General features: G+C 41.9%; 1 protein-coding gene across 16 annotated transcripts in view; it reads left to right on the top strand.

The window, feature by feature from the left end:
• LOC132377731 (uncharacterized) overlaps window positions 1-15,279 on the top strand; it is a 68,039-nt gene that overhangs the window by 22,030 nt on the left and 30,730 nt on the right. For 3 of the 16 annotated variants that reach the window (XR_009506743.1, XR_009506739.1, XR_009506740.1), the window contains exon 2: window positions 8,165-8,367. The exons of 12 other annotated variants lie outside the window; for them this stretch is intronic. The gene's annotated coding sequence lies outside the window, so the exon portion shown is untranslated. Of the gene's footprint in view, window positions 1-2,510; window positions 2,709-8,164; window positions 8,368-15,279 lie in introns of those variants that run through there. One more of the 16 variants, XR_009506741.1, reaches the window with a different exon arrangement.

Here is a 15,279-nt window from a genome sequence, read left to right as displayed (position 1 = left end):
ACCAGCGTTTTCAAGACTATTCAGACTAGTGTGGACGTAGCCTCTGTCGTTTCTGTCTTGTTACAGTTTGTTTCCTCACTGTTTGCAAAAATATTTTTCCTGTATAGGTAACAAGTGATTTGCAGAGTTTTGATTTAACCTATTGACTATTAAGATGACATGTCCTTGTTGACAAGGCATTTTTTTAATATAACCAAATGGAAACCACCTCGGTCAACAAAGCATTTCATATTTCCTCACTTGCCACTACATTGACATATCCAGGTCACAGTGTTCCACTTACTTACGATTACTTCAAAACACACGGCAATTGAAGTTTTCCCGTCCCTTGTGAATTCAGCACAGGATGTAAGTGGGGAGGTTCAGGACTGGCCACTTTTCGAAATCTCAAGGACGTGGATTGTAAGCCTTCGGGGCCCTGTGGACGGGCTGATTCTATGCTGGTGTCACTGACTAAAGTGTCGCGGGCTAAAACTGAATATCGGGAGCAGTGGATCGGCTGTCGGAGGGGGAGAGTTGGCTGACGATTCTTGGGTTGGAGAACTTGGGAAAAAACAGAGGCATGGCAGACTTTATCATCGTAAATCAGCAAGTTGTTTTGTTATGTCTCCTCTCTTGCTGCGAAAGGGGACTCCTCTTTTACCTTTTATTAGGGAAAGAGAGAGTCTGTGGTACGTTGAATTGTCAGGTGAATGATTAGTTGTTGTGCTGCAGATCGTGGTCTTTTGGAGGGGCTGTGCTATTGCTTGCTTGGTGGGCGGAGGGCCCTAATGATTTTATTTGTGGAGGTGGGGGAGGGTCATTGCTTTGCTGCTGCTTGTGCATGGGGGGAGTAGAAGGGGGGGGTTGAGGTTCTAAGTTTTTTACTGTCACTCATTCTTTAGGGCACTCTTCTGTTTTCATGGATGTCTGCAAAGAACAAGAACTTCAGGAGCAAACACGAGGAAATCTGCAGATGTAATCCCAACCTCCCTATAAAACCTGCTGAACGTCTCCCCTTCCCCTGCCACCACTCTGCAATCCCCTCTCCCTCAGATCCCATCGTCAGCTTCTGGGCCCTCAGAGGCTCCATCTTCCTCTCACCCCAACCATCCCCTCTCCACCCACACCACCAGCCTCCCTCCCCCCTCTGATCCCATCTCTCATCCGTGCCGGTTCTTTACCATTCCCTCCGACCTTCAACTCTCTGAGGCAGAGCGCTCTGTCCTCAGTAAGGGCCTCAACTTTGTCCCCCTTCTCCCACACCTCAGCGAGTTCCGTGTACGCCATGACGCTGAACTCTTCTTCCGCCGGCTCCATCTCCGAGCTTACTTCTTTGACAAGGACTCTCCTACCCCCACCGATGACCCCTTCTCCCATCTTCAACCTTCCTCCTCTTCATGGACACCCCGCTCTGGTCTTCTGTCTGCTCTGGATCTCTTTATTGCTAATTGCTGACAGGACATCAACCGTCTCGACTTCATTACACCCTGTTCCAATTCCAACCTCACTCCTTCCGAACGCTCTGCTCTCCGCTCCCTCCGCACCAATCCCAACCTCACTATAGAACCCATTGACTTCTCTAACTTCTGTTAATGCCCCTCCTCCCCTGCTTACCCCATCCCTGACATATTTAGTTGTTCATTTTTTTTTCTCTGTCTCTGCCTATCACCCTGCCTGTTCTCTGTTTCCCTCTGGTGCTCCCCCCTCCCCTTTTTTTCTCCCAAGGCCTCCCATCTCATGATTCTTTCCCTTCTCCAGCTCTGTATCACTTTTGCCAATCACCTTTCCAGCTCTTAGCTTCATCCCACCCCCTCCGGTCTTCTCCTATCATTTCACATTTCCCCCTCCCCCCACTACTTTCAAATCTCTTACTATCTTTCCTTTCGGTTAGTCACTGACGAAGGGTCTCGGCCCGAAACGTCGACAGTGCTTCTCCTATAGATGCTGCCTGGACTGCTGTGTTCCAACAGCATTTTGTGTTGTTTTAAGAATTTCAGGATGTGTATTGCATCCGTTTCTCTGATATTAAATGAAACAATTGAACTATTGAAAATAGACACAATTAATAATTGTGAAAAAGGCAAAAAATGTGTCATAGAAGTGCATCGCATGTTATAAAAGCACCAACATAGAACCACCACCGAAATAACACGTGGCGGTATGCCTTCTTCGACATTAAGAAAGTGAGAACCATATTCAAAGGCAACTATCTCACAATCTGCGTTAGCACAGGGGCACCCAAAGGCTGTGTGCTTAGCTCCCTGCTTTACTCATTTTATGCTTATGACTGAGGCTAAGCACAGCTCCAATGCCATATTTAAGTTTGCTGACAACACCACTGTCAGTAGGCCGAATCAAAGGTGATGACGCATCAGCATATAGGAGGGAGGTTGGAAATCTGGCCGAGTGGCGCCATAACAATAACCTCTAACTCAATGTCAGCAAGACCAAAGAGCTGATTATTGACTTCAGGAAGAGGAAACCAGAGGACTTTTTCTGGAGATCAGGGGTGGAGAGGATCAGCAACATTAAATTCCTCAGTGCTATCATTTCAGAGGACCTGTTCTGTGCCCAGCACAATTACAAACAAAGCATGGCAGTGCCTCTATTTCCTTAGGAGTTTGCGAAGATGCGATACGTCATCTAAAACTGACAAACTTCAATAAATGTCTGGTGGAGAGTATATTGACTGATTGGATCACGGCCTGGTACAGTATATTATTATGGTAATTATTTCTTTCTTTGTTTTTTGTATTTGTACAGTTTGTTGTTTTTTGCACATTAGTTGTTAGTCGTCCTTCAGAGGGCAAACTTCCATCGACTCTGTTGTGTTTCTTCTATTTACTGTGAATGCCCCCAGGAAAATGAATTTTAGGGTTGTACATGGTGACATATATGTACTTTGATAATAAATTTACAAAAGGTACCTGGCAGATATATTTTTCTTTATTGAGTTATGTGTAAGTGAGAAAAAAGAAAACTTGATGAAATCTGTGTCCCTTGACACCTAAGCCACTGGTAGCAGAATTTTGGGTACCTCTTTTTACATTGTGCCCGGGTAACTGAAATACTGGTAGAATTAAGGAATCTTGCTTCATATCCTTGATTTAGAGAAGGCAAACTCTGTTGGCTTTGGTGGCCTGGGATACAAGATATTATTTTTTGAAGATAGAATTGGGCTTTCTGTGATATTTCTCATAATATAATATTTATAGAATATTATATATTATAATCTGTATAATATTTCTAGATCCTATTTCTGTTTGGTATTTGCTGAATTTTTGTGAAATTATAGATCAATAACTAACTAATGCATCGAGTTTCAAGCCTTAATGTGCACCAACTCTGTTTTCTCCTTCAGTCCCTTCAGCAATTTCATGAATTATTGCCTTTTCATAGGTCAGGCACCCCGCTTGTTTACAAAGCTGTTCCAAGTTGTTTTGTACGAGTGGAGCTCATGGTGACAAATAGTGAAGAATAATGACAAATGCTACTGGCGATGATTGTCTCAATGAGCAATATTAAATTGTGACAGTGTATTAATCATCTTGACTGAAGTTGATATGCCCAGCATGAATTATGGTAAAAACTAATTCTGAGATTATGTTTTACTGCACAATAATACCTTAGGGTTCAAAACACAAAAATACAACTGCAGATGCTGTGGATCAAAGAATTCGTACACAACGCTGGAAGAACTCAGCAGGTCAGGCAGCATCCGTGAGAAAAGAGTAGCCAACGTTTCGGGCTGAGACCCTTCATCCTGATGAATGATCTCGCCCCGAAACATTGGCTACTCTTTTCTCATGGATGCTGCCTGACCTGCTGAGTTCTTCCAGCGTTGTGTACGAATTCTTTAGGGTTGTTGGTTTTTATGGCATTAGACAAATTATTTATCATTGTCATTGTGCTCCATACAAATATTCTTTAATTCTTGTGTTTCACTTACAAAACTTGACACTTTAAAATCTATTTGCATTTATGTATGTATTTTTGCATTTGGTTCAGTCCTGACTACTTCAGATTATGAAGAATACCAAGAAACTAAGAGCTATTAAGATGAGATTTCATGAACAATTGTATCCATTTCAAAGATTCAAATTCCAAAGTACAGTTATTATCAAAGAATGTATAAATTATACAACATTAAGATTTGTTTGGCAAGAAACCCAAATGACCCCAAAATTAAAACCACATTTATAAACCACAAATACAATGCAGTTAAAAAATGAGACAACATTCTCCGGAATGATATCACGAAAAAGCACAAAACAGACCACACAAGAAAAACCACATAACGTTTGGTAATCCCCAATCCAGAGTCCGGAGAGGCTGCTGCGTATCGATATCACGCTACCATCTTAGCAAGTTCCCCGGAAAGGAACTACAAACCCATCAGACAAAACTAAGCTACAAGACCTACACAAAACCATATAGTTCCATACAGTTATAGTTAACATATAGTTTCAACAGTGCAGACAATACCATAATTGATAAAAGACTAACTGACAAAGACCACATAATTATAACACATAGTTTCAACAGTGCAAAGCAATACTGCAATCTGATAAAGAGCAGTCCATGGCATGGTTTAAAAGAAAGTCTCAAAGTCCCGACAGCCCATCATCTCACACAGACAGTAGAAGGAAGAAAAACTCTTCCTGCCATGAACCTCCAGCGCTGCAGCTTGCCGATACAGCACTTTGGGAGATCCGAGCGCAGCCAACTCCGAGTCCGTCCGAAAACTTCGAGCCTCCGACCAGCCCTCTGACACCAAGCACCAAGCACCACCTCTGCGGAGCGCTTCGACCCCAGCACTGGCCGCCAGGCAACAGGCAAAGCCGAGGATTCGGGGCCTTCCTCCTGGAGATTTTTCCGATCGCACAGTAGCAGCGGCAGCGAAACAGGCATTTCAAAAGTTTCACCAGATGTTCCTCCATGCTTCACACGTCCATCTTCATCAAATCAGGATTGTACACTGCCCCTACTTACAGATAACAGATATTCATTCCTGGAGCGGCCACTGCGCGCTGCGTCGCGCCACCGTCTTGGCTCCAGAGCCTATGCATAGACAAAAGGAAAAATACACAAATCATGAAAGCAATAGAAGCGAGCTACAACATTCCAAACCAAAATGAGTCTTCAGACCCGAAACCAAGAGCAGCCTGGATTAGGCCCAAAGCCTCAGTATCAGTTCATCATATTAGCAAAGACATCCCACCTCTCCCGGAAGTTCCGAGAGTCTCCTACATATTGATAGCGGCTCCCTGACGCCTGCAAGTTATATACAATATCCCGGAAACAGATTTTTTGAGAGGGAAAGGGAGAGGAAGAGGGAGAGGGAGAGTGAGAGTAAGCATCCTGATTGGTCTCTCTTTGTGCTAAGTAGGCCTATCAGTTCTCTCTGTGGGCGGGCTTTACAGTCGACCTCTCTCTCTCTTTCATTGTCCATCAGTTCAGTTTAGTGTCCTGCAGCGCCATGGCAGAGTGTTCCAAACAAAGAACATATAAAACATACCTCACCCCAGACTGCGCTAAAGTGTACCCCTGCCCAATAGGGGTCAAAAATAATGACAGTGTTGCTCGCTGCAACAGTGACTTTTCTATTGCTCATGGTGGGTTAAAATGTAAAAGTCATATTGAGGTGCGTTTAACAGGTATCATTCGTTCATTAGCATAGCTAACGTTATTTAAACTAGCTGGCTAGCTGCGAAGGAGCTACTCTGTTAATGTCCTACTCCCTGTACTACAGTGAGGCCAAACTCCTTGTAGACTTGTTTAAAGTTGTAATAGAATTAAAAAATGACTCCATGATAATATATAATATAATATAATAAAGTCCATAATTTAATGTCACATTCTCTGCATATACCCAACTTGGTGTACAGATTAGACAAAGTCACTAAACAAAGTATAACATATGCCCTTGGAGGTCGACCGAGGGGTGGGGGGATACGGGATTTCAGGAGGTAGGGGTGCTACCTCCCTGAAGTCGTTTTTTGCAGGATTGGATGTCTGTATCAGCAGGTACGGAGCACAGCAGCTAGGGAAGTCCTCATAGCTTCAGCACCAAGGAGAGAGGAGCGAACTTTGCAGGAGAGCAAACAAAATCGGCTCTCTCCTTCGATCCCAAAGCCCTGTCTTCCAGTATATCCGGGCCAGCATTTAAATTATCCAAACAGCATATTGTACTTTGCAGTTGGACCCAGCCACCACTTCAGTGAAATGCCCCGGGCCCGGATCCAGCCGCTCTCAGTTTCTCCAATTGGCTCAGTGCCCAGAGCGATCTAATCTCACACTCAGCCACGTGGCTGGGCACCAATTCTCCCCTCCAAATAGCGCACACCATCTATGTCGATTCTGCAAAGTACCAGCACAGTTCATCCCTCAAATTCACTTCGCCTTCTCTCACCTCCGCATTGCTTGTGGTGACAATACAACTACCATGCTGTTATGTGAGGAGTACTGGAACCTTGAACCAGTGACAATGAAGTTGCAATGATTTAATATTCAAGTTGGTCTTGTGCATCATTTGGAGGTGATCTTCATTAAATGCACTTAGTCTTTTCCAAACGATACTCTTTAAACAAAAACCTGATAGATCTCCACAGGAGATTTTAGCTCCCTTTATTGATTTAATTCAGTTAATTAAACTTTTTTTGTTTGATGTTGGATCTTTGAACAGCAATTGAAAAACTGGTGATCTGAATTTTGCATCATTTCTAACTATCACCTTTTGTGCTTTTCCATTGATGAAATTGATAGGATGGCAGATATCGATAAGCTGTGAGCACATGCCCTGTGGAACTCAACTGTTCATCACGCAAAGAACAAAGTACCCTGGGTTGTTTGAGCTGAAATCAGTCCCAACCTTCTGAAAGTAGTGCTACCCATTTTCTTCAGTCAGTAAAGATGTCCTGACTGTTTGAAGAAAGCATCATGTTTTAAATTAAGCCGTGCAAATTTATCTGAATGAGGAGGTGCACAGCTCCAGCGATCCAGGTTTGATCGTGACCTCGAGTTCTGTGTGAATTTTGCACATTCTTCCTGTAACTATGCAGGTTTCCGCCTGGCACTTTGGTTTACTCCACATCTGAAAGATATGCTGGTTGGTCTGTTAGCTCACTCTTGTAAATTACCTTTAATCTAGTTAAGTGGCAGGAGGACTGGGCATTGGCACTGTTGTGGGTAGCTTCTACATGTGAGAGAGAATGGTTTACAGGGACGTGGGGGAATGGTACTCATACAAATGTTCAGAGTTGGCATAGATTCCAGCCCGAAATGTCTACTGTACACTTTTCCATAGATACTGCCTGGCCTGCTGAGTTCCTCCAGCACTTTGTCTGTGTTGCTTGGATTTCCAGCATCGGCAGATTTATGATAGATCTGATGTACCAGGTTGCTACTTAATTTGTCATAAGAACATATAAATATAAAAAGACTCTAGATCAGGGATCTTTATAGTAAGAAACTGGATCGGAAAGGAACAGAGGGATAAAGGCCCAATGCAGGTAAATGGGATTAGCAAAGGTAGATATCACACGTGGCACGGATGAGTCGGTTTAAGACATCCTTTCTTGGTTTGAGACATCCTTTCTTGGTTTGAGCAGCTTTGTGACTCCTTAGCCCACTGTTCATGCATGAAATAAAATACAAAATAAATCAAAATTTTAGGATCATGGGAAATGTTAGGTTGAGCAACAAAACCGAGCTATTTAAAATACAGTTGAACTGAAAATTAAGCAGTCATTGTAACGCTGAATACTAAGATTTTATTATTATCCTCTGAGTCTGCTTGTTTGCTTGCTTTGGGGCCTGCAGTCAATGAACCACATAGCACTAGACTGAACTGGACTGAGCTGAAACCGAGCGTTCCTGGACTATTTCAATTACTTTGTACTTGATGTTATATATTAGGTGATTTTTGCTCTTTTTTTTGTTGTTTATGCAATTAGTTCTTTTCTCTGTGCTTTGTGGGCTTGATGTTTTTCTTTGAACAGGTTCCGTGGTTTTCCTTGTTTTGTAGCTGCCTGTGGGAAGATGAATCTCAGGGTTGTGTACTGCATGCATACTTTGATAATAAACGTACTTTGAATCTTTGAATCAGGGGTCGTGCCTTTAGCTGACGAGAATCTTCAAATTCTTCCCGTAAGACTTCTTTCCTTTTATTTTCTACGTCAAGCTTTGAATTCCTCCACATTGAAGCTTTGATGCATTCTAAATGTGAGTTGTTGACCATGGTGATAAACCGTGGAACTCTGAAGAAGGAGGGGGAGATTGGAAGGACAACATTTCCGGTGTGTGACGAGACTGAGGTTCAGGTGACCATTGGAGTGACTCATGGTTGATTCGGGAGGCTGGTGGAAACACATCTCTTTCAAGCCGGTAAAGTGCCCTGTAAAGTCACTTGTCTGATTAGGCATATCGCTTCCTAAAAGAAAATGAAAGGCACACAGCCAAAGTGAGTTATTGAGTTATTGTGTTTGAGGAGTGGTCTGATCCCTCTTTGAATTGTACAGCACAGAAATAGGCCCTGTCAGCCAAACTCATCTTTTCCTTCCATGAGGCCTATCTACACTAATTCTATTTGCATACACTAGTCCCACTTCCCTCTGTGCCTTTCCTCTCCAAATATTAGCCCAAACGTCTCTCAATGCTGTAATTATATCTACCTCTACCTCCTCCTCTGGCAGCTTGTTCCATATAATTACCACCTTCTGTGTGGAAAACTTAACCCCTCAGGTATCAGTTAAAATTCCCCCTCTCCTCTTAAGCCTTTGTGCTGGATGAAGACCCCGATGTCATTCCTATCTATCATCTCCATACAGTACTGTGCAAGGGTCTTAGGTGCATATGTATGGCTAGGGTGCCTAAGAGTTTTGCACAATACTGTATTTGTCAATGTGGAGCGGTGAGTGAGTTTGTAAATCTGACGGAAGCAAAGGATGATGGGAATGGTGAGGGAGGATCGCCGAGGGAGGGGTATGCAGCAGGTGGCAGAGGAGTGCCAGGGGCAGGGGAGGAGGGGTGGCATAGGTGCAGATACACACAGCCTTGCAATGGTTGAGAAGTAATAATAGTTCCTGAACATGGTGGTGTGAGTCCTGAGGCTCCTAGACCGTCTTCCTATTGGCAGTAGCGAGAAGAGAGCATGACTAGGGTGGTGGGGGTACCTGATGATGGATGCTGCTTTACTGCAACAATGCCCCCGTAAAGTTGTGCTCAATGTTGGGGTGGTCGAAGAAAGACGAGCGCGACAAGTCTGCAAAGGGTTTATCATGAAATACAGACCCCCCACTTTTTGCCTTCTCTGAATCAGCAGTCTGGTCCACCCTGTATATTGAGAAGCCTTCAGGTCTTATCGACATATCTGGCATGTGCCATGTCTCTGTGAAACTGGGAAGGCAGCAATCCCTCACTTCCCTCCAAAACAGCAATCTTGCCCTTAGGTCCTCAATCTTTTTGTCCAGTGACTGTACATTTGCTAACAAGATGCTAGGTAGAGGAAGTTTTATACCCTGAAGTTTCAGCCTGGCTTGGAGTCCTTCCCCGTCCATCTATTTTGGCCATGGTGATGTACCTTTGACTGCTTGAAGGTAATATACCTGTATGCTTGAGAGTAACGTCAGCCAAGTCCTTCAGAAGATTGTAAAATTGCTAGTTCATCAATAGTGCGTTAGCTTAAAGGGAAATTACAGGCTGCAGTTTACAGTGAGAGTACTTCAGAAATAGACTTAGAAGTCTTGTAAGTTTCCTACAACATGTCACCATGGTTCACCAGCTTCATTTTGCCTCAAGTTTAGAAGGGAGATAAATAAAAGAATCGTCTAGAAACAGGAGATGCTTTGTAAATCATTGACCGAAGAGGTAGCAGAGCTTAGCACCTTGATGACATTTACCAAAGTACAGGATGTGAACTTCAAGAGCCATAAAGAGTATTGATCTGGTCCAGGAAGGTGGGATGAGGCCAAGCTGATCTTTTCAAAACATTGTAGACAAAATGCATCTGCATTATGATTTTTTAATGATTGCATTTTAAGTATCTTATTCCATTTTATTTCAAGTATATGACTACAGTGGAGCCTGTAAAGGCATATGTTCTGCAAGGGCTGAGGGTCCTCGGAGCAAGAAAAATGTACTTTTGCACATTGTGTTAACAATTATTGTTCTCTGCTGCAAGGCTGAAAAAGTAGAGAACCATTTTGTATCTGATAATTATCTGAGGAATTATTCCCCTGACATCTCTTCTCTAGCACAATGAAAAGACCGTAAGACATAAGAGCAATATTAGGCCAATTGGCCAATTAAGTCTGCTCCACCATTCCATCATGGCTCATTTATTATCCTTCTTAGCCCCATTCTCTGCCTTCTCCCCATAAACTTTGATGCCTGACTGAACCAGAACCCATCAACTTCTGCTTTAAATACACCCAATGGCCTGATCACTGCAGCAGGCTGTGCCAACGAATTCCATAAATTCAACAACTTCTGGCTAAAAAACTTCTCCTCATCTCTGTTCTAAATGCACATCCCTCTATTCTCTCTATTCTGCGTCTGTGCCCTCTGGTCCTAGACTCCTCCACTTCCTCTCTGTCTGGGACTTTCAATATCCAATAGGGTTCAATAAGATTCCGACCCCCCATACACCCCCACCCCTGCTCTTCTAAACTCCAGCGAGTACAAGCTCTGATCATTGCTGACTTCTAATACTCAAGGACACAGCGCAAAATATATTATCTCTGCCTCCTTTCAGCAGTTCCTACTCACAAAAGTCCAAGGTTTTATAGCAGAGTTCTGAATCGTCACGGTGAATAATTGGCAGATAATTTTACTTACATTAAGCAATCCAAATAAAATGAATAGAGCAAAATAAAAAAATATCTTTCTTTATGCAAAGAATTAATATATGTTTGAAGAGGGTGTGTGTAACTTGTCTGGCACAGTACTGAACGGTGTTTGAACTAATCAGAGCAAAGTAATATGCACCTACTTTAAAAAGCAATCAATTCTCCCTTCCACAATATAGCATCATTGTTTTTGTATTTAGGTTAATTCAACTCCAGTTTTTAAAATAATTTCCTGTAAAACACGAATTGACACAGTGTCCATTATTTCATAAATAAGTGAAGGGCAATTTTCTAGAGTTTTAAAGGAAATCCAAGCAGGTTGGCATAATTGTTATATCCATTACTGAAAAGGAAGGGTAGCCTTGCCAATCAAAAACACGGATTGGATTCAGGTAGTTAATACATTAAAAAAATGCTGGTGCATTTAAAATTGGATTAGTAACAATAAAAGCTTTCAATAATACTCTATGGTGCAAAAGCTAAAAATAACAACACAAATAAGACATTATTGGAAAATAGGCTAATGTTTGGTCACATAAAGAGGAAGGGCTTTTAACCCTGAATACGCTGGAAATATAAGAAGAATATCCTGCTCCAAAATACAACTGTTGCTCAACTAAACTGCAGTTTGAAGAGACAATCAAGTGTTTTACCATGTGAATTCTTAACTTTAGTATTTATTGCTAACATCATTTCCTTACCTCAGACTCTTATGCTAAGCATTGCCACTGCCCAATTTTGCAACTGACCGGACACAACTTTGAACTAAGCTACAACCAATACATCCAGCAACGTGATCATCTATATCCACCTCCATATTATCCTTGCTTTAGCTCATGTGCTGCCTAAACCATATCCCTTGTCTTTTCATAGATTCAGAGCTGCCTGTAATACAGGTGGAAGAAACAGGTTCTAAGGGACAGAGAAAATGGGGAGAAATGTAGGATATTAAATGACAAGAAGTATGTTAATGCAAGATAAATGGGAGCAGCAATAAGACAAATGACAGAACTATCAATTCTTTTGACATATAATCACCCTGCATTCTTCCCAACCTTTAAATCTATCTTCCCTTTTCCTCCCTTGGTATCTTAAAACTGATCTTATCTCCAACCTTGCCCAGTTCTAATGAAAGGATCACTGACGTGAATCATTTTCTATTTTTATTTCAAATTTCAATCAACAACAATATTCCGTTTTGTACTGTAATAATCTGGAGTCCTGCCTTGGATCTAGAAGAGCGTTTGATGGCTCTAGGCCTGTATTTGCTGGAATTCAGAAGAAAGAGGGGTGACCTCATTGAACCCTATTGAATGGTGAAAGGCCTTGATAGAGTGGATATGGAGAGGATATTTCCTATGGTGGGAGAGTCTATGGGCAGAGGACACAGCCTCAGAATAGAGGGGCGTCCTTTTAGAACTGAGATGGGGAGGAATTATTTTAGCCAGAGAGTGGCGTATCTGCAAAATTCTTCATCACAAGCAGCTGTGGAGGCCAAGTCCTTATTTATACTTAAGGCAGAGGTTGATAGATTCTTGATTTGTCAGTGCATTAAGGGATACGGGGAGAAGATTTGTACTGAGAGGAAAACTGGATCTGCCATGATGAAATGGTGGAGAAGACTCGATGGGCCGGAAGGCCTAATTCTGCACTCCACAAACATGAGCTGAGCCAAGCCAAACTCCAAATCTCATTACAAACCACTCCACTGGTTGTATTAACATGAGCTGCCGATCTACATCAGCATAATTAAAAAATTCTCATCTTTGTTTTTAAATCTTTCCATGACTGTCTTTTCTCATCATTGCAAGCTCAAAATCTGCATCCTTCTAAGCACTTTGCATGGCTCTAGTGACTCATGTCTTTGCAAAACTACCAACAGCAGACTGGAGCTCTGTCAGAATGCCACACAATTTCTCTTCTCTTTCTAACTCCTCACTTTCAAAATGTCCCTCTCAACCATACTTCTCAATCACATCTCTGGTTAACTGGCCAATGACAGTGTTCTGTTGCTATGTATCAGATATTGTTTCATGAAATTGTGAACCATGTCTTGAGATACACGTGATGTGAGTGTTACATGTATAAGTGACATGTTTCTTTGCTGATGTAGTTGGTGCCCACAGATGAAGTACAAATTAACCATGATTAACAGAAATGATGGAACTGGCTGAAACAACAGAGCAGTCTAATCACACTATTTGCTTTCTTGGTCATCTTCAGTTAAAATAGTGTTCTTCAGTAATAAGTTCTGAGCCATTTCTTGACAAAAAAATAAAATGTAATTCTTAAGACAACAACATTTTTCCAAATACAGGTGGCCCCCGCTTTTCGAACATTCGCTTTACGACAGCTCACTGTTACGAAAGACCTACATTAGTACCTGTTTTCGCTAACCAAAGGGGATTTTCACTTCTATGACAAGAAGACGCCCGTTTTATACATGTGTTTACCCTGAGAAAGGCTACCATGTCCGTGAAGTCTTGTGTGGGCAGTTGTGTGCGCATGCGTGTACGTGTAGCCGCTCTTTCCCATTGGTTGGTTTGTGTGCCAAGGCCAGTGTCCGGTTTCAAGCACCTCAGCGGTATGAGAATAGAACGTGCAGGAGAGTTGGTCTTGGTCTCAATCCCCATGGTCTGCTTCAGACTCAGGTGGAGAACTATTGGAGACTTAAAAGGCCCTGCTTCTTGCACTCTTAGCTCAGTGTCTGTTACTTGAATATTTAGTTTTGTAGTATGTGTAACTTGAGGGAACTTAGATATTTGGTCAAATCTTTTACTGAATTGAATTGAATTTACTGTTTGTAAATAAATTATTAATATGCTTATTCGTAGTCAGTGTTTTTTATCTCACTCACCAAACCCGTGAACCTGCTTCCAGGTAACATACACCAGGTGGGGAGCAAGAGCTGAGTGATATTTAATCAGAAAATTAAAAGACAGATGGAAGCAAAGAGGGGAGAAAAGATGAGAAGCAGATGGAGCGAGGTGGGAAAGTGAAATGTGAAGGTTGTAGACAGGTGCAGGGACCTAAAGGCTGATAGTTTTTGGAATCTGATAAGTGAAAGAGGTGATAATGGGAGCCATTCAAGGGTGAATGGCATATCAACTGGTTCACCTTCCAACCCTATTCAGTCTACCAATTCCTTTGGAATACAGCCTCGACTCCTCCTCTTCCGAGTGGCCATGCACAATTTTGTCCAAAAAAAAGCGATCCTGCCAAAGATGCTTCTTGACCCTCTGGTGAATTGCTTGTAGCTCCAGATTCTAGCACCTGCCGTCTCCAGTGTCAAGACTTTCTTTAAAATCAACACTAACATTTCAGAACTACACAGATGAGCATATTGTTGGGCTTTGTTCTTTGATTGACTTAACTGATAGTGGTAGAAAAGCTGAAACTGAATGCAACGGATTTACATTTCAGACGCAAATTCTTCTACTCATTCCACAAAATATGATAGGAAAATGGAAGACAGAAAAAAAACAACCCTTTAGATGACTAGACTATTTCAGTCAAGTGCACCACGACAGAGACTGTTTTAAATAAATTTCACAGTTCAAATACATTTTTTTTTGTCGCCGTATACAAACCTGAGATTCATTTTCTTGCATCCAATCACAATAAATACCAGAAACACTATAGGATCAATGAAAGACCACACCTAACAGAACAAGCAACAAGCAAAGTGCAAAAAATCTGTGCAGATACAAAAAGAAAGAGAAAATAATAACAATAATAATAATAATAAATTATCACAAGTTCGTAATAAATTACCAATAATTTCAAGATGATAGATGATGAAAATACCAAGAGAAGTCAGAAACAATCAACACATTACAGGATCCTGCAGCAGTTTAACTTATACAGGCACAATCAGTTGGAACATACCATTCACCAAATTCTTGCTTTAAAATACAAACTCATAAAAGACACTATACCTTACTATAAATACAAACTTGATCTAATTTTAGAGTCAGAAAACTACAAATTATATAATGACATTTATTATTACAGAAAAGATCATCCATAATGTGTAGTAGCGTGTAGGTCTCCATTAGTCTCGATAGAGCATGGATTTGCACCTTGGAAAATTTCCAGGGCGCAAGCCTGGGCAAGGTTTTTTTTTATGGAAGACCGGCAGTTGCCCAAGCTGTAAGTCTCCCCGCTCCACACCACCAATGTTGTCCAAGGGAAGGGCATTAGGACCCATACAGCTTGGCACCGGTGTCGTCGCAGAGCAATGTGTGGTTAAGTGCCTTGCTCAGGACACACAGGCGGCCTCAGCCAAGGCTCGAACTAGCAACCTTCAGATAACTGGACAAACACCTTAACCACTTGGCCATGCACCAAAACAGTCCATAATAACCATCTTGGTACAATATTACAGGATAAATAAACATCTTACTTAATAGATATAGCCATTCCAAACATACATAACTTATGGAAATCA

This window comes from Hypanus sabinus, chromosome 19 (assembly GCF_030144855.1).
Source record: "Hypanus sabinus isolate sHypSab1 chromosome 19, sHypSab1.hap1, whole genome shotgun sequence".
Taxonomy (NCBI): Eukaryota; Metazoa; Chordata; class Chondrichthyes; order Myliobatiformes; family Dasyatidae; genus Hypanus; species Hypanus sabinus.
The sequence above is the reverse complement of the archived record's forward strand: the minus strand, read 5'-3'. Positions and strand labels throughout refer to the sequence as shown.